This window comes from Dermacentor andersoni, chromosome 4 (assembly GCF_023375885.2).
Source record: "Dermacentor andersoni chromosome 4, qqDerAnde1_hic_scaffold, whole genome shotgun sequence".
Lineage (NCBI taxonomy): Eukaryota > Metazoa > Arthropoda > Arachnida > Ixodida > Ixodidae > Dermacentor > Dermacentor andersoni.
In genome coordinates this window covers 189,637,928-189,659,498 of record NC_092817.1, presented here as the reverse complement: position 1 = coordinate 189,659,498, position 21,571 = coordinate 189,637,928, and the positions used below count along the sequence as shown (strand labels likewise).

General features: G+C 45.0%; 1 long non-coding RNA gene across 1 annotated transcript; it reads left to right on the top strand.

Annotated features, from left to right (window-relative positions):
• Window positions 1-15,267: 15,267 nt before the first annotated feature.
• Window positions 15,268-21,045, top strand: LOC129384731 (uncharacterized). The gene is made up of 2 exons (XR_008612387.2): window positions 15,268-15,397; window positions 20,801-21,045. It is a non-coding gene; the product is annotated as an uncharacterized lncRNA (long non-coding RNA).
• The last annotated feature ends 526 nt before the right edge of the window (window positions 21,046-21,571 follow it).

The window sequence follows — 21,571 nt, the reverse complement described above, 5'->3', positions numbered from 1 at the left end:
CGGTGCTTGGACGGCCGTTTCCGTCACCTGGGTATCGGGGGAGGACCTTGTGTTTATAAGCCGCTGTTGTGCGGCTGCTCAGGACACTCTCTCAATCAGTCATGTTAGACTGATGTACTTTCTCAAGCAGTCATGTTAGACTGATATAAATACTGTAAATAAACCCATATTCCTCGTTCTCGATGAGAAGCAGTCCTTCCCTTCATCAACGTCCTCAGCGTGGATAAGTTGGACAACGGCATGGGGCAGCTACCTTCTAATTCATGCCCCACTCCAATCTTGACAACGGATCACGAGCGATGGGATTGAACGCCCAATCATAACAAGACACTTGTAGACGAGCGCGCGCAAGTTGCCGAGCATGGTCAGCATGGGCGATTGCATCACGGGCATAATCGCTAGTTGAAGCTGTGGCGTATGGAAGCACAGTGTCCTGTGGTAGCGTCGGTTCGCGGCCATACAAGAGGTAAAACGGGGAAAACACAGCAGTTTCGAGACGGGAAGAGTTGTATGCAAAGGTAATGTAAGGTAGAGCCAGGTCCCAGTCACGGTGGTCGTCTGAAACGTAGTTGGATAGCATGTCTGTAAGGGTGCGGTTCAAACGCTCAGTGAGGCTTTTCGTTTGGGGGTGGTAGGAGGTGGTAAACTTATGCTGTGTTGAGCAGGCACGCACGATGTCGTCAATGACTTTGCCCAAAAAGGTGCGGCCGCGGTCTGTAAGCAATTGACGCGGAGCACCATGCATCAAAATGATATCATGTAGGAGGAAGTCCGCAACATCAATTGCGCAACTGGTCGGAAGAGCACGGGTGACGGCGTAGCGGGTCGCGTAGACCACCGCGACTGCAACCCACTTGTTTCCTGGTGTACATTCTGGAAAGGGGCCGAGAAGCTCCAAGCCGACACAATGGAAGGGTCCGGCGGGGATGTCGAGCGGCTGCAGGTAACCAGCGGGGAGCTGGGAAGGCTTCTTGCGACATTGGCAAAGTTCACAAGCTGCGACGTAAAGTCGTACGGAACGGGCAAGGCCCAGCCAGAAAAAATGGTGGCGTACACCGTCATAGGTTCGAGTTACGCCGAGGTGTCCTGCCGTTGGTGCGTCGTGAAGCTCTTTTAGAACGGTGGAGGGGAGGTGTTTATGTATTACAAGCAGGAACTCAGAGCCGTCCGGTTGAAGGTTACGACGGTGCAGAGTACCGTCGCGGAGAACGAAGAGGCCTAGAGCAACACCAGCCGGAGAGGTTTCAAAACGGTCGATGAGTGCTCTGATGTAGGCGTCACGGCGTTGCTCGTCAGCGAAATGAAGCAGCTGGGATACAGAGAATACGCAAGAAGCACTGGCAATATTGGAGGAGTCAGAGTCGTCAACAGGGTAACGCGACAAACTGTCACCGTCTTGGTGCAGGTGGACAGACTTGTACACCACGGATAATGAAAATTCCTGTAGCTTCAAAGCCCATCGACCAAGCCGGCCTGTAGGATCTTTTAGCGATGAGAGCCAGCAGAGAGCATGATGGTCAGTGACTACGGAAAAAGGGCGACCGTAAAGGTAAGGACGGAACTTCGCAACCGCCCAGACAACAGCAAGGCATTCGCGGTCCGTAATGGAATAGTTGCGCTCCGATGGTGCTAGGAGGCGGCTCGCATAAACAATAACGCGATTCTTGCCACGTTAACGCTGGGCTAAGACGGCACCTACGCCATGACCGCTGACATCCGTACGTAATTCTGTAGGGGCATCAGGGTCGAAGTGGGCGAGAATGGGTAGTGAGGTTAGAAGAGTGACGAGACGAGAGAAGGCGGCTGCTGTTGCAGTACCCCACGAGAATTGTACGCCTTCAAAAGATTGGTTAGGGGCCTGGCAATTGTCGCAAAATCTGGAACAAAACGAAGAAAGTACGAGCACAGCCGTGCAAAACTTCGAACGTCTGCGGCTGTCTTCGGAACCGGAAACTCTCGGACAGCGCGAGTTTTGCCGGGATCAGGCTGTACTCCGGAAGCGTCAACGAGATGGTGCAGAAGAGTAATTTGTCGGTGGCCAAAACGACATTTAGGCGAGTTAAGTTGCAGCTTCGCCTTTCGAAATACGTCAAGTATAGTTGTGGGACGCTCAAGGTGAGTGTCGAACGTGGGCGAGAAGACGATGACGTCGTCGAGGTAGCAAAGGCATGTGGACCATTTGAAACCTTGGAGCAAGGAGTCCATCATACGCTCAAAGGTGGCAGGGGTGTTGCATAATCCAAACGGCATTACATTAAATTGGTATGGGCCATCAGGTGTGATGAACGCGGTTTTTTCTCTGTCCATATCGTCAACAACAATCTGCCAATATCCCGAACGAAGATCAATAGACGAGAAATTGCTGAAACCATGCAGGCAGTTAAGGGCGTCGTCTATACGTGGGATCGGGTAGACGTCCTTCTTTGTAATGCTGTTCAGATGACGGTAGTCTACACAGAAGCGCCACGTGCCGTCCTTCTTAACCAACACCACAGGTGACGCCCAGGGACTCTATGAAGGCTCAATGATGTTTTATCGAGCATTTTGTTCACTTCATCTTGAATTACTCGGCGTTCCGACAAAGAAACTCGATATGGTTGTCGGTGAATAGGCGCAGCATCGCCAGTAAGAATGCGATGCTTGACCGCGAGCGTCTGGCCTAAAGGAAGATCGTCGAAGTCGAAAATATCGCGGTAGGACGACAATACTTCGCAAAGGTCTTCAGCCTGCGTAGAGGACAGGTCCGTCGCAACCATTTTCTTTATGTTGGGATCGACGCCCGAGGCTGGCGCGAAGGGCATGCTAATCTCCCGAGAACCATCGGTCGATAACGCTGCCACGTATTGGTCGCCGAGACAATCAATGGTGGCAAGGCAAATACCTTGCGGTAGAATTTGCTTTGCCAATCCAAAGTTACAGACAGGCATGCGAGTGTGGTTTGCAGTAATAGTAAGTATATTGTGAGGCACGGTGACGTCATACTGTATTGGGATGTCGGGCAGAGGAGTGACGAGGTACTCGCCATCAGGAACTGGTGGGAAAGACAACACTTCAATGTAGGCTATGGACTTTGGCGGCAGGCGAAGAAAGCCGGTAGAGCGTAAGCGGCAGTGGGGTGCGTCAGAAGGTTCTGCGAGCATCCGCAACTCAAGGCTAAGGATACTGGAAGAGCAGTCAATAAGAGCAGAATGGGCAGAGAGAAAATCGAGGCCGAGAATGAGGTCGTGGGGGCAATGAGCAAGTACGGTGAAGAGGACAGAAGTGTGGTGGCCGGCGATGCTGACACGTGCCGTACACATGCCGATGATAGGCACAGTACCGCCATCCGCAACGCGGACGACACGCGCCGACGCTGGGGTGAGGAGCTTGTTCAGTCGCCGTCGGAAGGCAGCACTCATAATAGAAAGATGTGCTCCTGTATCGATGAGTGCCGTGACAGGATAGCCGTCAACGTCAAGAAGGTTTCGGTTAGTAGGTAACGTGAGCAGAGGATTTGAGGGCAGGGTCGACAACGCATCTTCACCTCCAGAAGCTGCAGTGCCTCGTTTTCCGGCTGGGTCCGGGAGGCGATGGGCGGCGAAGAGAAGCGGCGGGGTTGGGTCGGACGAGACTGGTGGCGTCGAGGTGAGGGTGAGCGGCTGTAGCGAAGGTTCGGAGCAGGGGCATCAGTGGTAGTGGGTTCATGGTGGGTGGCATAGGGTACAGAAGGTCCAAAGGTGCGTGAATAAGTGGCGGCGTAAGTCCGAGGAGGTAGTGGCCATCGGTTGCGGCAGTGACGGGCGATGTGGCCGATGCGACAGCAGTGGAAGCAGATCGGCCTGCCATCAGGGGTACGCCATTCGGACGGGTTGCGGCGATATGTGAAAGAAAAGGACTGCCGGGGACGAGGAGGGCCGCTAGATAACTGGGAACGCTGGATCGAGACGTGGAACACACGGTGTTCAGACCCATGTTTTCAAATTCCTGTCTGACCACGGCCCTTTAGGCTGGCGAACAGGCGGCCTCGAGTTCGCTGCGAACAATACGGGTGACGTCACAGGTGGTGGTCTGACGCGGTCGACCCTCACACGTCGACGTAGCAGCAGTGTTGGGTAGCCGCGCAATGTGGTGTGAGATACGGCGGCTCTTAGCCTGTTCAAGGAATAATTTTGTAGTATTCCAGCACGTCAGTAATAGCTGTTTTTTTTTTCATATAAAAATCTGAAGCAGTCAATATGAATAAGTCACTTGATGTGGAATGACTTGTGCAGGAACGCTATCATGGCACGAAACAACTGGATCATGCAACAGCAATGCAGCATAAGAAATTGCTCCCATAGCATCACTTATTGCGATTGTCATGTTTAAAAAGTAATGTTTACTGGAATTGGCACACACCATTCAACCAAGAAATAAGGATTGAACAGAGTTAGTGAGTGAGGGAGTGAAACAACTTTATTTGGTCCACAATAGATGAGAGCAAACTCAACATCACCTGGCTAGGCCCACTAGGGGACCATCAGGTGAAATCTGACTGCCCTCTCACGAGCCCTCTGACTGCCAGGATTTGAGAGGTCTAGTTCTGGGCCCTAATGAGCTTCATCATTTCCTCTTGGATAAAAGGGGGACCGGCAGAAGCCCATCTGCACAGGACGTGCTCGAAGTCCGTAGAATAACCACACAGAGGGCAGTCCGGGCGTGGGAACCATTCGGCGTACATTGTGTGCAGCGCTGCAGTGCTCGGGTGAGTGCTTGTCTGCAGAAGTCTGAGAGTGACTGCCTGGGCCCTGCACAGCGAGGAGTGCGGCAAAGGCATGCGTCTTCTTGACAGAGGATTGAAAAGAGTGGTACTTTTTTAGTTTCACAGATTTTTGTTAAGTTGCCTGTGCCAGGTAGCACAATTCTTGATCTTGAGCTGGATTATTCAAAGGTTGACAATGCTTGCTCAAGAAATGGAAACACCTTCGTCTCATTCTCACAAATTTACTAATTCACTGACAACGTTACGGCACATATTGCAGTTCAGAAATTGTAGCCAGTGAGTTTGAAAGAGGTATTCACTTGAAATTAAGTTCCAGGATGACACCAGTTTCCAGGTTTTTCCATAAATGTGAGATGAAATACATGTGCAGTCCTGTTACTTTTGTGCTTCAATGCATAACTGTGTTTTGGTAAAAAAAGTAAGTGCAACAACAATGCATTTCTACAGCCAGTTTGATGTTACCAATGTCATTCTCGAAATTCATTAAAAGTGCATACACCTTGTAAAATAACGGGCTACAATTTGTAAAAAATTTATTAGGAAGTACGTTTTTGTTAATTAGCTGAATATGCATCTTGGTTTCCCATGCAAGTAATGTTTGCCACTCTGTATCTAGAATTATGCTAGCTGCAACAGCCGGTCTTTGATAAATTCCATCTAACTTAAAGATAACCACCCTTCATATCAGTGTGCTGTGGGCTCAAGCGAATCGTGCCATGGTTATAGTACCACTGGCTACCTAATAGAGAAAGTAAGTATTTTTGGGTGTTTATATTTAGTCGTCACTCTGCTTGTACATTTATTTATATAGGTATTTATTGTTTTAGATTTATTTCTTTTGGGAAATATGCTTTACTTGAGGGCCACAAAGACTACATCTGTCAATATTCAATTTTGTAATGGTGTCAAGCTGCAGGAAGTTTGTACTTTGCTATAGTTTTTAAGAAGTTTCTGATTTTCTCAAATTACAAATAGCTGTACATTTACACAGATGTTTGGCTACAAATAAACACTTCACCTAGCAAAATGGTTTTTGTCTGCATTGGTTCAGCACTCTTGATTTCGTGAAGGACCATTCACTGTGACAATTGAAAAAGTGGCTTAACAGTACTGCTAGCAGCTTTACAAGATGGTTTATTACAGCCAATCTAGGAGCATGCTTTTGAGCCCACGGTGACTGAGGCCTGCAATACAAAAGTGCTTGTATTTAAATTTTACCCCCATCCTCTCACAGCAAACATATCAACGTGACATCACAGATACTTATGTGTAACACAACATAGCAGTATTTTAAGAAAAGTGCAGTTCTAGACACTGCTAAATACACACTAGGGTATGAAGGGTTCTCAACATAATTTGAGTGTTGACGTTCAACACAGCTGCAACACTATGTTAAAGTACTTTCAATGTTGAGATTCAACAGATCTGCAACAATGCTTTAATGGACTTTCAACATTGAAACACACCGTAGTTTCAACAATACACCATCGTTCAAATTTAAAGGCCCCAATGATGTTTTGACAACATGCCGCGGGCTAATTAACACATGTCAACAACTTCCTCAATAATCTTTCAACACTTCCCCAATGTTCTTTCAATGTCATTTGTTCATGTTGAACAATGACATTTCAATAACCTTTCAACCGTTTTTTTTTTGTAAGGTACGCATCTCTACATGGCAGTGTGATCTGGCAATAGTGCTCTTTCCACAGTCAATGTTAACTGAGTTTTTAAATGTGACCCACGTAAGTGTTATGGAAGTTAGCATTGCTGAACGAAAATGGATCGACATCTCATAGCTACATTTATGTTCAGTGGAGCACACAGCTCCAGTGAACAGTATTCGCAGTATTCGCAGTATGTTGTGACAGCTGCTCCTTACAGCACAGAGTTCTCACGTATTATAGCCTGGACTTGCCTGAAAGAGGACCATATGAATGAAAAGTATGTTATAGATTATAATTGTGATCAATGATGCCCCAGCGGGGCATATCTAAGCAAATCCACTTTCAAACTACATGATGTAAACAGTGCCCTCTTCGTTATGGGCCAATGTGGAGGACAAGCTATCAGGCTATCACATATCGTAAACGTCTTTATGTGATCGCGCATGCCTGTTGAAGCATGTGCCTAATCGCACCATATTTAGAAAGGGGCGGTGCGAACCGTAGGTTGCTTGTGGGGAGAAAGTGCACTGGACTTGTGTTAGGCAGAAGTGGGCTCTGTTCAAGAAAAACACTGCCACCTCAAGCAGCTACAGTATTTTAGCACGTCCGCTAATCTGTTTTTTGCAGCTGCTGCAGTACCATTTGAAAGAACGGTATGGAAATTGTCCGCAGTGCCAATTATTGAAGGATTCCGAAGAGCATGAAGATATCAAGTGCACGGAAGTACAAGTATGATGAATGGGCATTTGTCAATGTCGAGTGCTCATATTCAGCTTAGAAACTAAAGCTTGTTATGGGCATGAAGCGGCACAATCGTGAGCACAAAAACGCCAAGCTTATTGTTATGTTAGTTTGGTTTTACAACTTCTGGACACATTTGCACATGGACATCATTCAATATTTTCATCGTTACCTCCGTAATTACGCAATAAACAGCTCCGTGGTGATCAAGTTTTTTTTGTTTATTTTTTGCACTCCCCCTTTTTTGCGTCGTGGTCACGCCTGCCACGCTAAGCTAGTGCGTTACACGAATATTTTGAGAGTTTTTGTAGTTAATAAGTGTCTTTACTTCATTGCTTTTTCCATTTCCTGGTTTCCTTGCTTCTCATTCCCAGGTATCGGTGACCTGCCCAACGATAAGTGCAACCATGAGTTTTTGTGACACGAGATCACAGTGGACTGAAGTCCTATTGGCACTTACTGTTGCACGCCTCGTTATGGACTGGCAACTCCACACCTACTTCCAAAGCCGGGCAAATAACGTCCATCAAGAGGGGCAGCATCAATTTGAAGAATATAATAACAACATAGTATACTCTGCCTTGACGAGTGAACTTCTAATATCAGCGATGCCGACCCTCGACGCTGAAGATTTCATCATCATACACGCTATTTTACTATTAGTCAGTGTATTAAGTACGGCGATGTACTTTTCCACAGTGGTGCGGCTTTACGAAGTGGCCGAGCCGCATTTCCTGAGGTACGCATTTTCACAATAAGCTTGTGTGTATAGTTTTGTTAAGGATTAGTGCTTGTGTCAAGAATAAATGTTATCATGTGGAGGAAAATGATTGGCCATTCTAATATGCAGCATGATAAAAAACGTCATATTTATTCTTTTTCTAATTCGCGATTACGTACTTGCAGCTGGGCAAATTGTCGAGGTGGAAGTAGAGGCGTGCGCAACAGACACTCCATACGCCGGCAAATATTGCTCCCCACGAGACTTATAAAGTGACTTCGTAGCTCCTGCTTCCATTAAAATACTTAACTAAGATACGTTAACCCTTTGAAGGTCAGTGAGGTAAATTTACGGTGCCGCGAACAAGTCCAAAACTAGTCGATGCCGTAAATTTATGGTGCCGTCTGTACGTTTGAAAAGCGTGCCGATTTCCTAACTTTTTTTTCTGCCATGTGCTACCACTATATGGGAATACAGGAAATTTTTTTCGCGCGCCTCCCTCTCGGTTTTGTTTGCATGGTTTGTGTTAGAGCTAGTTTGCTCCAGCGCATCTATGTAGTACCACTCGCACATTGGGGCACCCGTGGGCGGGCGGCGGTTTGGGTTTTGTTCCGCGGACGGTTTCGGCTTGTTGCGCTTGCAGAACTGATGGCTATCATGTTACTAGTTTTTCAAAGGGCAATCGCTTGTTTCTCACTAATTTAGTGCTCACAGGGGTGCGCATAGGAAGGATGCCGCCATGCATGCATTTCTGTTGCTTTTTTTTGTCACTCGGGAAAACCAGTTGCCTCTCGTTGGCGATAAGATGAAGGTTAGCGGAAGTTTGTCACACGTTTTGCCTTTTTGACGGGCACACAACGACACAGTTTTCTTGAGTGCGCGCACGTACGCATTTCGATTATGCTATTGATGTACATATTAGTGTACGAGCAGGAACATTTGGGGATTGGGAAATATTCTCGTGTGCGCATGTCGAAAGCCTCAAACTATGTGTGTAACAATGCGTAAGATTTTTAATTCTTATATAAGTTTACTTATTTTTTCACTATTTCATAAATGAAGATAACATATATAGCAACGCAAAATATTTTTTGTCACTTTACGGTCACGGAAGAAAATTGCGGTGAATTTTTTTCTAAACAAGTCCCTAAGAATCGGAATCTCCTACAAAAAAATCGACCCTCAAAGGGTTAATCCGTCAGACTTGAATATTTCTAACAAAACTGTCCGTGTGTTGCAGACTGCTAACAGGGGAGCTGCGTACATTGGCGGTTTAGTGAGAAATAGGAGGTTGTGTGGATATTGGTGTTGTAGCAGATATGTGTCAGGCTTACACCAGTGTTATTGAAGAGAAAGAAAAGTTTAATCATGCGAAATACAGAGAGGTCAGCCTGAGGTACATTCCCCTAGACAGCTACTCTGCGTGGGGGAAGAAGAGAGAAGAAAGAGGCGCGTGATGGGTGATGATGATGAGAGGAAGAGGATGTAAGACATGTAGCAAACAATTCGGTCTACTCAAAGCTTACAGTCCAGGCCATTACGTTTTAAAAAATAAGGCATAGATGACCTGAAAACTTGATTTAACGTCTGCCCAAGGGACTAAAATAAGGTCCTTTAGCAATGGTGGGCTGTTGAGGCGTGTAAGGTCATTGCTCACTTTTGTCACTCTTCGACACACTGAAGGTAGTCACACTGCACGTGACCCTAGCCTCACTCACATTACACAGCTTACATTCTGAGGACTCTGCGTTGCATGAGGTGCACGTATCTGCACGTAAACGCCACCCCTAGTTTTTGGCTGTGTTGGCACAGCTGCGTTCCTGGTGGTAGCCTAAATTTCATGGTAGATTTCAATCTTTCGAGTCAACTGTGGCGATTATGCGGATTGTCCCAGTGCTCTTCTGTTGCTTCTCGGATGACACTTGAGAAACATAGTTGGCATCCACTCTTGAAAAAACAATTGCAAACAATGGCTCTGCTTCTTCGAGTTTCTTCTTCACTTCGGCATCGGCCAGTTCATTGCCGTATACACCACAGACAGTGGGAATCCATTGAGATGTAAGGTGGAAGTTGCTCTCTTACGCTAGAGTGTATAGCTTAGCAGTTTCAAGAGCCAACAGTCTGCAAGAGCTTTCTTTCAATACAACTCTAAGTAGCAGCAGAGCCGATTTCGCATCACTGAAGACTATCCATACTTGAGGAGGCTGCTGTGAATTATAGTAAACTGGCTCGTTGATTGCCACTAGTTCCGTGGATGTTGGTGTCGTCTTATTATGTAGACGAAGCTGTTCGATGATGATGCGCTGGCATGACAAAAGCCACACCTTGCACATTCGATTACAACAATTCGTCTGTATACAAATTCGCCGAGGAGCCATATTCTTTCTACACATATTCAAGTGCTAGATGTGCGAAGCCCATGGTAGGTACTCGCGATATTTTTTTTTTTAATTCCGGAAATATAGAGAGGTACTCTTACTTTGGACATTACCCAGGGGGCTATACGTGGAAGGCTAGCAGGGACAGAGTATGATGGTATGGCAGATTCTAGGCATTTACCGGCTCTCAAAAAGGTGGAGTTCGGCCATATGTCGGGAATTGTCGTTGACAGGTGGCGTCATCATTGGCACAGCAGCTACAGGAATATTGTAGAGGTTCGCGAAAGAGTTAGTAGAGAGACAGGTAAAGGGGTGATGCTAAATGCATTGGCGTTGCAGTTACTTTCTTAACAAAAAATCATTTTATGCATTTAAGCACAAACGTAACGGAAACGCCAATCCATTTCTCCACAAAGTTCGGGAATGACTGTCTCGAAACTGGTGTCATCCTGAGAATTCGTTCCAAGTGGATCTGCTGTGCAAACTCTGCGGCTAGAATTTGTAAATTGCAATATGGGCCGCCATAAGCTAATTAGTTAAAACTTAATTGGTTAATTTTTGTTAATTAGTCGGTTACGCATTTCAGTTTTTTATGAAAGTAATGTACGCCTCTTCAAGTAGACCAGTTAATGAACTAGAATTGTACTATTTGCCTCAGACAACCATTCCAAAATTTTGAAAGTGTTCTCTAGATCACCCAGTTATAGGTGTATGGGTACATATATATATATATATATATATATATATATATATATATATATATATATAGATAGATACGAGTTTGTTGGCTTCTTATGATATGACTAATAAAAATCTGGTCCTCGGTTTCCTTTCTTCTCATTCATGAAAGAAATATATATATATGCACACATACAAGCCTTTAATAAATATGAAAAGTATGAGTAATACTGTCGGGCTCATGACATTCCTCATGAAGTCCTCCAGATTGCCAAAAAACCACAACAGTTGTCCCCGTGGTACGATTGCACACAGTTATGCGACTGGACGTTAACACATCTACAGAAAAGAGACACCCCACACGAACACATGATACAAGAATTCCATGCACTTCAGGACAAATCTCAAAATAACATGAAATATTACACTTATGGCTCTAAAACAAAAGAACACGTGGGTGGGGGGGCTCTAACGGAAAATTGGGAAACGCTCATTCGATTGCCGCAACAAGCCTCTGTTTTCACGGCCGAAGTTTACGCTATATGGTTTTTTAAAACGATTATCACTGATAAACACAAAAATGCAGTCATATACACTGATTCTTTAAGCACACGGAAGGCTCTAGATTTATCTGAGTGTGAACCCCTCATAGGAGACATTTTAAACATTTTAAACATGGTGGTGCTTAACAAATGCGGGAGGGCAATTCGTTTCTGCTGGGTTCCAAGCCATGTTGGGATACTGGGTAACGAAGCAGCCGATAGATGTGCATCGATGGCAGCGTACAGAGATAACAAACATAACACTTCCATATAAAGATAGCATCCGTGCGATTAGAAAAGCCTTAACAACAATATGGCAACACGATTGGGACCGTTGTGTCGACAACAAGCTACATCTCATTAAACCCATAGTTGGCGAGTGGAAGTCATGTTATCATCAGGAGCGGTCCATCGAAGTAGTTTTATGCCGACTACACATTGGGCACACACACCTCACACACAATCATTTACTTACGAATGAAGACACACCAAGATGTGAGAAATGTCAAGAGTCACTAACAGTTATGCACATATTACTGACATGTACGCAGATTGAAACACACAGACGAACACTTGCACAAATTAAGTCAACTACACATACCTTTACACCCTTCTCTAATTTTAGATGATAATCCGCTGTAACCTCCGTAAATTTTTAGATGACAATATATTTTTACATAAAATATAGAGTAACGCAGCCTTTTCCTTCATAAACTGGATTATAAAACACCTCGTGCTTGGCGCAGCATAGCCTTAGCCGCTTTTGCGCCATTAAACCCTATTTAGCTAACTAATAAACGTGAAAATATTTTATAGAAAAGTAATCACACTGACAAAATTTACCTGCTGTTTTCTATTACAGCTGTCGCTGCGACTTTACTGGATATACTTGATGTACTGCGTTATCAGTGCCTTCCTTACCGTTTTCGGCGTGGCCAAGGAAACGATGGACATCCTGATGCAGGATGGCCCATTGTCAAGGCTGCTTGTGGAGGAATGCAAGTGACCTTGGATATTTCTGCTTTCATAGCTTCTTGTTTGCAAACTCTCTTTGAGTCTCAAAATATAAGAATTGATGAGAAAGAAATAAGTGTGCCCGTACAAGGATGATGATTGTCAGTGGGAGCAAATAGACGAGTGCTTCTAGCGAGCCATTTGCTTTAATGAGGTGATGAGAGCGGTCATTCCTGAGCACATAACAAGCGGGAGAAAGGGCTATTGCCGTGGGACACAGTATGTATTCCTTAATTATACACGCGTGCACCCGGTATTTCCTGCCACAGTACGAGCACCGATATGACTAATACGTGTACCGACCAGGCCTTCAAATTGTTTTCAAATGTGTCTGTGGTGGTTTGAGCCCGTATGGGTAGTAAATGACATGCACTTATTTTTTCCAACTGGCCGACTTTTCGGACGTTTTCGTGGCCCCTAGGGAGTTAAAAAAATTGGACGTGGACGGTGCAAATCACCAATAAGATGCTTCAAATGATCCGTGGGGCGAACGAGTGGCGGAAGGAGGACAAGAACAGAAAGGACCTACGTATTGAGGAACGAACGGGAAATGAAGCGTGCTGCCGCTGTTTTGAAGGAGCTGGAGCTCAAAAACCAAAGTGTTGGCTGATGCCGAGATACAGGTGTCCCTCATCCAAACCACAATAAACTCTTTAAAGCAGCGAAATACAACACTGAGGTGTCATGTGTGGTGTGAGAGTATGTAGGGCAGTTACGGTTGCCTTACGAGCTGTTGAGAGAATCTCAGTTGATAGAAATAGCTCATATTCGAAAATATTTGCTTCTGTATGCAGCTCATTATTCGTATTTGTGAATGTCCGAAAACATCTTATTTGCTGTGCATTTTACTAACCCCTCCCTTCTATTCTTTTTTTTTTGAATAACATAAGCACTGCTCCTTAGTATTCAAATTGGATTAAGTCGTTTTTTGTAAACATTTATCATGTGCTTACTAGAGAGTGACAGCATCGGGCGGTATGGCTTCAGCCCGTCTTGACATGAAACGTAGTTCTGCATCACTCTGGGAATTTTGCAAAGGCACTCAGGGAAAACCTGGAAAACTCAGGGAATTTGGAAATGTCAACTTGGTAGACACCCTGTATGTGTATATATACACACACATATATATTAACGAGGACTGCCCTTAAGGCTGGGCTGCCTTAGGCTGCGTTTTCGTCGACTGCGCCATTGTAATGAACCAGACAGCCATCACCCAACCAGACAGCCATCACCCAACACAGAAGAGCCGCAAAGCGGCTCTTCTGTGTTCTTGCCGTATGCGCACATTTCTGCCAGGATAATCGTCGGCGAGATATGCGACCAGTGTGAAACGTCCAGTGCCGCCCGCCAGAGGAGCAGAAACACTATAAGGTAAAACTATTCCAAACTTTCTATTTGAATTCTGCAATAAGCCCTCCACAATTGGTGAAAAACTTTTTCGGACCACCCAGACTTCACCTGCCTATCACGCGACGTAACGAAAACTGCGATAGCTTCCCATCTGATATGACATGTACACACTGATTATGCATGATTTGACTGAACAAAACAATTGTTATTTCTGATTCGACGCCTGTCCGCCATTATCCCTCAGCTAATGGTCAAAAGTTTTCGGGCTCCATCCACTTCACCTGCCCATCACGCGACATCACAAAACCACAAGAACTCACTGCGCCCATGTGATGTGTATGCGTTAAAGATGCATTAATATGCCAAACAAAACTAAATTTTCTTCTGAATAGCCACAGGCTGCCCCGTTCCGAAAGGAATAAAAGGCACAAGCTACTCGCACCTGCTGGAGAGCATGGGTTTATTTCTGTATAACAACAGTTTTTGCGTGGCCGTGTAACGTTTTCGAGCACTTTCGGCACGTTTACGACGTCCTTCTGCCAACTCTTCTTTGCTGAGGATGATTCATTTAAGCTTCAGTTGCATGCTGCCACGATTTTTGACTAGCCACCACAAGCAAAGTAAGGGAAAACGGACCAATTGCAGGCGACGGCGCCACCCTCTTCATCCGTTTATCTATTTTCAGTGCGCTGCCTCGGCCCCATCGACACCCTTTCCACTTCCGCACGCTCCTCGCCTCCTGGCAGCCAATTACAAACGAAAAACCACTCAATATAGGCAATGTGTTTCGTTTTCAAAGCGAAGAAAAGTGAGCTCCTCTAAACTAAGAGAGCGTTTGATTGGTCTGTTCAGACATCCCCGTGGGCCACCGCCCGAAGCTTGCGTCGGCGGTTATGTAAATTTGACTTCAGGGCATTGGAATAAAAACATATTGGAATAGGTTTACGTTATAGGGCCCCTGGTCATGCACTGGGTGGCTCATCAATGACGACTTCACTCCCTGGGCATGTTAAGTTGCACGGTTGCAAGCCGTGCTTTAAACTTTCAGCGTGGCTGAGTGTGTAGACGAAGTGCACTTGGCCTCGGCCACTTGCACAGCGAGCACAAGAAGAGACAAAGTGACAGTAAAACAGGCGTTCTGGCGGATGACCAGCTGACCTTTTTGTTTACGATATATATATATTTATTTATTTGTTATACGTATTTTCAATGCCCAAAGGCACTACAGAAAGGAGTAATAAAGCAAAGTAATATGCAGACAGCTGTATAAAGAAATAACGTTGAGTGATAGCGTGGAAATGTACTGTTTTGAATGAAGATGTATCTGTCATCTGAGTGATGGAAGCTGGACATTTGTTCTTGGTGCAGGGCCTGCTTGCAGCAGTGTTACATGACAATGAACAAGCGTGAATGACTTGCAGCTTTCTTCAAAAAATGCGCATGATTTTTTCTTTTCTTTCAGGCCACACTATGTTTGTTGCGGCGGAGCTGCTTCTCACCGCTTGTTGCGTAACGTTTAACGTCGTGAGCACAGCGCAGAGGTATGAGGAAAGAGGATAACAAGTGTAAGTTACTCCTACGGGGCCAGTGCAATTCCCACTCTACTCCATACTCTGTGTCTATTATATACTGTGAGCATTATTTTACCCCTTCATCTTCTTCATCTGTATATATTCATCATCATGGCCAGCGTCATCGTCTTCAGCGCGCGAGCTGCAAAATAAACCGTTGAGGCTTACAAGCTGTCTCGCAATATATATATATACATACATATATATATATATATATATATATATATATATATATATATATATATGCGTGTGTGTGTGTGTGTGTGATTTCTATGAAGTTTCGTGAAAATGGCTTTGGTGTGCAACACCAATTATTATACAAAGTAGCGGTTGTGCGGGTAGGGTGCAATGAGGCGTTCGGGCGATGCACGCTTGACAATGAACGATTGCATGCCATTTGGTCATTTTTCTCGAAGCGCTTGGATCGTCAGCTGAAGCATGTCGCAGCTGACAAAGAAACACAAGTTTCTGTCGCTCGAAGAGAAGGCTCGAGTTATCACCCAGGCTGAAGCTTGAAAAAAAAGAACAGTCATTGCGGAAGAATTTGGAATTCCGACGAACTCTTTCAACACTATTGAAGGCCAAGGATGCTATAGCCAAGGTGCTAGCTTCACGGAAGTCAGCAAAGGACAAGAAAGTGACTCAGCCGGTGCACGAGGCCTTGGACAAGGCAGTTTACACCTGGTTCGGGGAAATGCGGGCCAAAAATATCACTGCTAGCGGTGATATTGTGCGGCAGAAAGTGCTGTATTGTGCCCGCATGCTAGAAATTGGTTAAATGACCTATCACTCAATAAATTGCATTACTAAATTATAGGGCTACCTTACACAAATATTGACTAGAAGGTATCGTACCTTGCTTGTCAAGTCTGTTGGAAAAACATTTTAGGACGGCTACACGTTTCGCAAAATTTCTTATTGCCGTTTTTAAAACGGCTATAAGACGTTTTGCAAGACATCTCATAGCCGTTTCTAAAACGGCTACAAAACGTCCTATCGCAATTTTTAAAGCTACGTCTTGCAAAATCGCTTACATCCCTTATTTGACGGTGCATTAGACGGTCTTCACGACGGCTACAAGACGCTTTAAGACATCTGGCAGAATTTTGGTAGGACGTCTTCAAGAAGTTCTCAATATCATGCTAATACATGTTGAAGATGTCGTGTAAACGTTTCAAGATTTTCTACAACTTTTGGTGATCTTGCCAAGACATCTTGTAGATGGCTAATAGACCAATCTGTGTTCAGTAGTCTGCAGGTTGCTATACGGTCACATCGTCATCATTAGCCTGGCTACGCCCACTGCAGGGCAAAGGCCTCTTCCATACTTCTCCAACTACCGCGGTCATGTGCTAATTGTGTCCATGTTCCTGCAAACTTCTTAATCTCATCCGCCCACCTAACTTTCTGCCGCCCCCCGCTATGCTTCCCTTCTCTTGGAATCCAGTCCGTGACCCTTAATGACCACTTAAACCCACCCCATCTTCCCGCTTCATTACATACCCTGCCCATGTCCATTTATTTTTCTTGATTTCAACTAAGATGTCATTAACTCGCGTTTGTTCGCTCACCAAATCTGCTCTTTTTTATCCCTTAACGTTATGCCCATCATTCTCTCCATAGCTCGTTGCGTCGTCCTCAGTTTAAGTAGAACCCTTTTCGTAAGCCTCCACGTCTCTGCCTCGTAGGTCAGTACTGGTAGGACATAGCTGTTATACACTTTTCTTTTGATGGATAATGGCAACCTGCTGTTCATAATCTGAGAACGCCTGCCAAACGCACCCCAGCCCATTCTTATTCTTCCGGTTATTTCAGTATCGTGATCCGGATCCGTGGTCACTACCTGCTCTTAGTAGCTGCATTCCCTTACCACTACCAGTGCTTCGCTACCTATTGTAAATTGCTGTTCGCTTCCGAGACTGTTAAACATTACTTTAGTTTTCTGCAGATAAATTTTTAGACCCACTCTTCTGCTTTGCCTCTCCAGGTCAGTGAGCATGCATTGCGATTGGTCCCCTGAGTTACTAAGCAAGGCAATATCATCAGCGAATCGCAAGTTACTAAGGTATTCTCGATTAACTCTTATCCCCAATTATTTCCAATCCAGGTCTGAATACCTCCTGTAAACACGCTGTGAATAGCACTGGAGATATCGTATCTCCCTGCCTGATGCCCTTCTTTATTGGGATTTTGTTGCTTTCTTTATGGAGGACTACGGTGGCTGTGGGGCCGCTATATATATCTTATTATTTTTACAAACGGCTCGTCTACACCGTCATACCATACCATACCATCGTAGGCGGAGGTCCGTGGAAGGGTATGAAATTGAGAGCGCGTGTATACATGACAGTAGCGCGGCAGAGAAGGCGACACGAGAAATCCGCTTGTACTTTGCACCGCGTCGAACGTGCACATACCCTCTGGAGCTCCCTGGGCGTCGCCACATTAGCCTCTTGACAGCTGTAATTATGTGTGACCCCCCGCAAAAGCATTGCAGAAACTGCAGCGCTTGTCTTTCTACTAACGTGCAAGTCCAGAGGCTAGCTATATAGAATGGTATAGAGGAGGGGGAGATGAAGCAGAGAGAGGTTAGAACAGGCGCTGTCACTAAACGAGTCACACTCTTCACTCGCAGTTGCCATTCAACGAAAGGAGGGGGGCATAGAGAAAGGATGCAGGGTGTCTACCAACCGGGAAAACCGGGAATTCTCAGGAATTTTGAGTAGTCTGGAAAAATTCAGGGAAAACTCGGGGAATTTGTGCTTCTATCAGGGAAAATTAGCTATAATTTTATTGAAAGGGTCGGAAGTCGAGGTAATGCTGGCTCGAGTAACAGACAGGAATCATAATGAATCGCCTTTGAGGCCCTGGTCGTCGGCTAGAGGAGTTTCTAGTGTGCAGTCAACGACCGATTCCCGATAATTTCGACGGCTTTGCGGCACCACCACGTACCCCATAGAGTCAATGTATCAGAACGTCTTAAATTTCGGACGTAGGAACTCTTCGCCGTCCGATTTTCCGGAGGTTTTCCCTTGACTGCAGGTCCGAAACGGCATCAATCAAAGCCACCACCGCTGCCATTTTGATTACTTTGCCGCCTGGAACCCATACTCTCGCACGCAGATCCACTGGCAGCCGTAACCACTACGGCGGCAACGCTAGGCCTAGCTGCTTCGACGTTCGCTATGAAGCTTCTTGCCGTTGGTTGCCGTGTTTTTATTGAAAGAATTCGCTGCTGTCAGCAATGGCACGGACTCCGCCTTTGTGGTCCTCGCGGTTGGCTTAGAAGCTTGGAAAACACGGTGCGTTGCATAATGCCGGTTCCCGAAACTCAGCTTCGCCTCCGTACACAAATGTTGCTAGGTGAAGCATACACATAAGTATTGCAGTGAAGCATAACAAGCATGAGAAGGGGCTATTTCCATGGAACACAGTATGTATTCCTTTATTACACACGCGTGCAACCGGTATTTCCTGTCGCAGTACGAGCACCGATATGTCTAATACGTGTACCGGCAGACATTCAGAGCGTTTTCGAATGGGCCTGTGGCGGTTTCAGCCCTTAAGGGCACTAAATGACATGCATTTATTTTTTAAAACTGGCCTGTTTTTCCGACGTTTTCGCGGCCCCAGGGAGTTCGAAAAATCGGATGTGGACTGTGCAACTGACCAAGAAGATGCTTCAAGTGGTCCGTGGGGCGAACGAGTGGCGGAAGGAGGAAAAGAATAGAAAGGAGCTACGCATTGAGGAATGAACGGGAAAGGAAGCGTGCTGCCGCCGTTTTGAAGGAGCTTGAGCTCAAAAAACAAAGTGTTGGCTGGTGCCGAGATGCAGATGTCCCTCATCCAAACCAAAATAAAGTCTTTAAACAGTGGAGCACAACACTGGGGCGTCGTGCGCGGGTTGTGAGTATGTCAAGATAGTTGTGGTTGACTTACGAGCCGTTGAGAGAGAATCTCAATTGATAGAAATAGCTCATATTCGAAAATATTTGCGTCTGTATGCATCTGTTTTATTTGTATTCGAGAATGTCTGACTCAATTTGCAATTTTTTTCGAAAACATTTTATTTGCTGCGCATTTTACTAACCCCCTCCCTTCTATTCTTTTCTTTTTTTGAATAACATAAGCACTACTCCTTAGTATTCAAATTGGATTAACTCATTTTTTTATTTTTTTTTATATGCTTACTAGAGAGTGACAGCATCGGGCGATATGGTTTCAGCCCGTCTTGACATAAAACTTAGTTCTGCATCACTCAGGGAATTTTGCAAAGGCACTGAGGGAAAACATGGAAAACTCAGGAAATTTGGAAATGTCAACTTGGTAGACACCGCGTTTGTGTCACGTCACTGAACACTCCTTTGTCGTCGGTGGCACTGCAAGCGAAGTCACATGCCCCCTCTGGCAAGTCTCAGTCACCTCTTGCTGTAGGCGGGGTCACGGCGTGAAACTGAGGAACAAGCAAAGAAAAGTTATCATTTTAAAAGACGTCATATTTGTACGACTTTGCAGAATTGCAACCCAAATGACAGTTCATTAGACATTTGCAACGCTCCTAATTAAGCTGGAAAGGTTAGTTTCCCCAGACACTGCACTTAACATGCCCCCTCTTTCGAACAAATGGGAACTCTGAGTCTTGTATACTTTTTTAAGACTCTGGGAAACATTGTCGATAATGGCTGTTGGACACTCTGTAATGCTTGAATAAATATTTTTCTACAAAGGCTGTAATTATTCTACGCAGATTGTGCATTTATTGTGCATCACTTGCAACATGCTTCCTAGTTCAATGAAATATGAACAACATGCCGTGCATAGTTCACCGAGGAGACTGGGAAAACCAGCAACATGGTTCGTATAGTGCATGAAAATAGTGTAAAACAAGTATTCGGTACTTTTTGAAAGTACATAGTTACAGACTTCACGCTTTCGGTACACGTCACTCGTAGCAAGGCCCCATTTTCTCCAAGTATGAAATCACTGTGATTGATCCTCCCAGCGAAGTGGCGAAACATTGTAAGCGTTTCGTTTAATGAATACTTTGTTTAGCGCAAAACGACAGAGACAAGAAAGACGACAGGACAAGGCGCTACTCTCAACTTTCGTTTAATGTCGGATACAAGGATTTGGAATGTTTCACTTATTGAAAACTTCAAAATTTGCCTATATATTGCCTCCAACATTTCCAGCATTTCTTGAAGCTATAAACATCGTGAGTGATCTAGTTTCCTTTCCTTTTCAGAAAACTGTTATAACAGGCATATAACGTTTTCGAGCATTTTTAGTTGCACTAACAGCTTTGCTATTATAGCCTGTGTTCTGATGCCTGGATGTGTATAGTGGAAACAGGTATAGCATCATTCATGTGAAAAACTGCTGTTGCTCTTATTTCAGGACTACAACCGGCAGCCGGCGAAAACAGTGATGCATCACGCCATTTACAACAGGAATCTACAACAGGAAGAAACAGGAATCTGGATTTCAACAGTGCTGATGCAGTGCACATGTCATTTTTTTCATAATGCAAACGATGATGCTGAAGATGGTAAACAGTCGTCACCCCAAGCTTCAGAAAAGAGTTAAACACTATCAACATTAAAAAGCGTGCTTGTGTGATGTGCACAGGCGCGTACGAAGCATCTTATAGGGTTAAGATGGATTTTTGAGGAGTCTACTTACTGGGTCACTTCCCATATGGCCTCAAGGGAGTCTATTGTACTTCCAAACACAAATGTCTGAAATATCCACGCCATGGGAGAGAAGTCTAACTTTTGGTTTATCCGAATAGTTTTCGTATACTTTTTTTTCAGCGTTCTGGTATTTTAGCTCCCCTACAGCAGCGAAAGTTTGACTCATTAAGGATGACATATGGACTTGCACCGTTCATTACCAACTGTCATCTCGGCACAAAATAAGGTGGTTTCCATCGCTGTTCACATTTGTAGATTACCAACCTTCATCTTGGCATAAAATAACAAGGTGGTTTCCATCGATTGTAGATTGAGCACAATGTTGGCACACGTGAAACACAATCAGCTTTATTGGTAGAAAAAGTTTGGTGCTGATAACGAAGTTGTGCTTCGGAATACATTGCGCAAATACTGCCTGCAGTGCAGTTCCTTTTGCTCATAATGCAAAAAAAAGGTAAGACATGCAGACACGGAC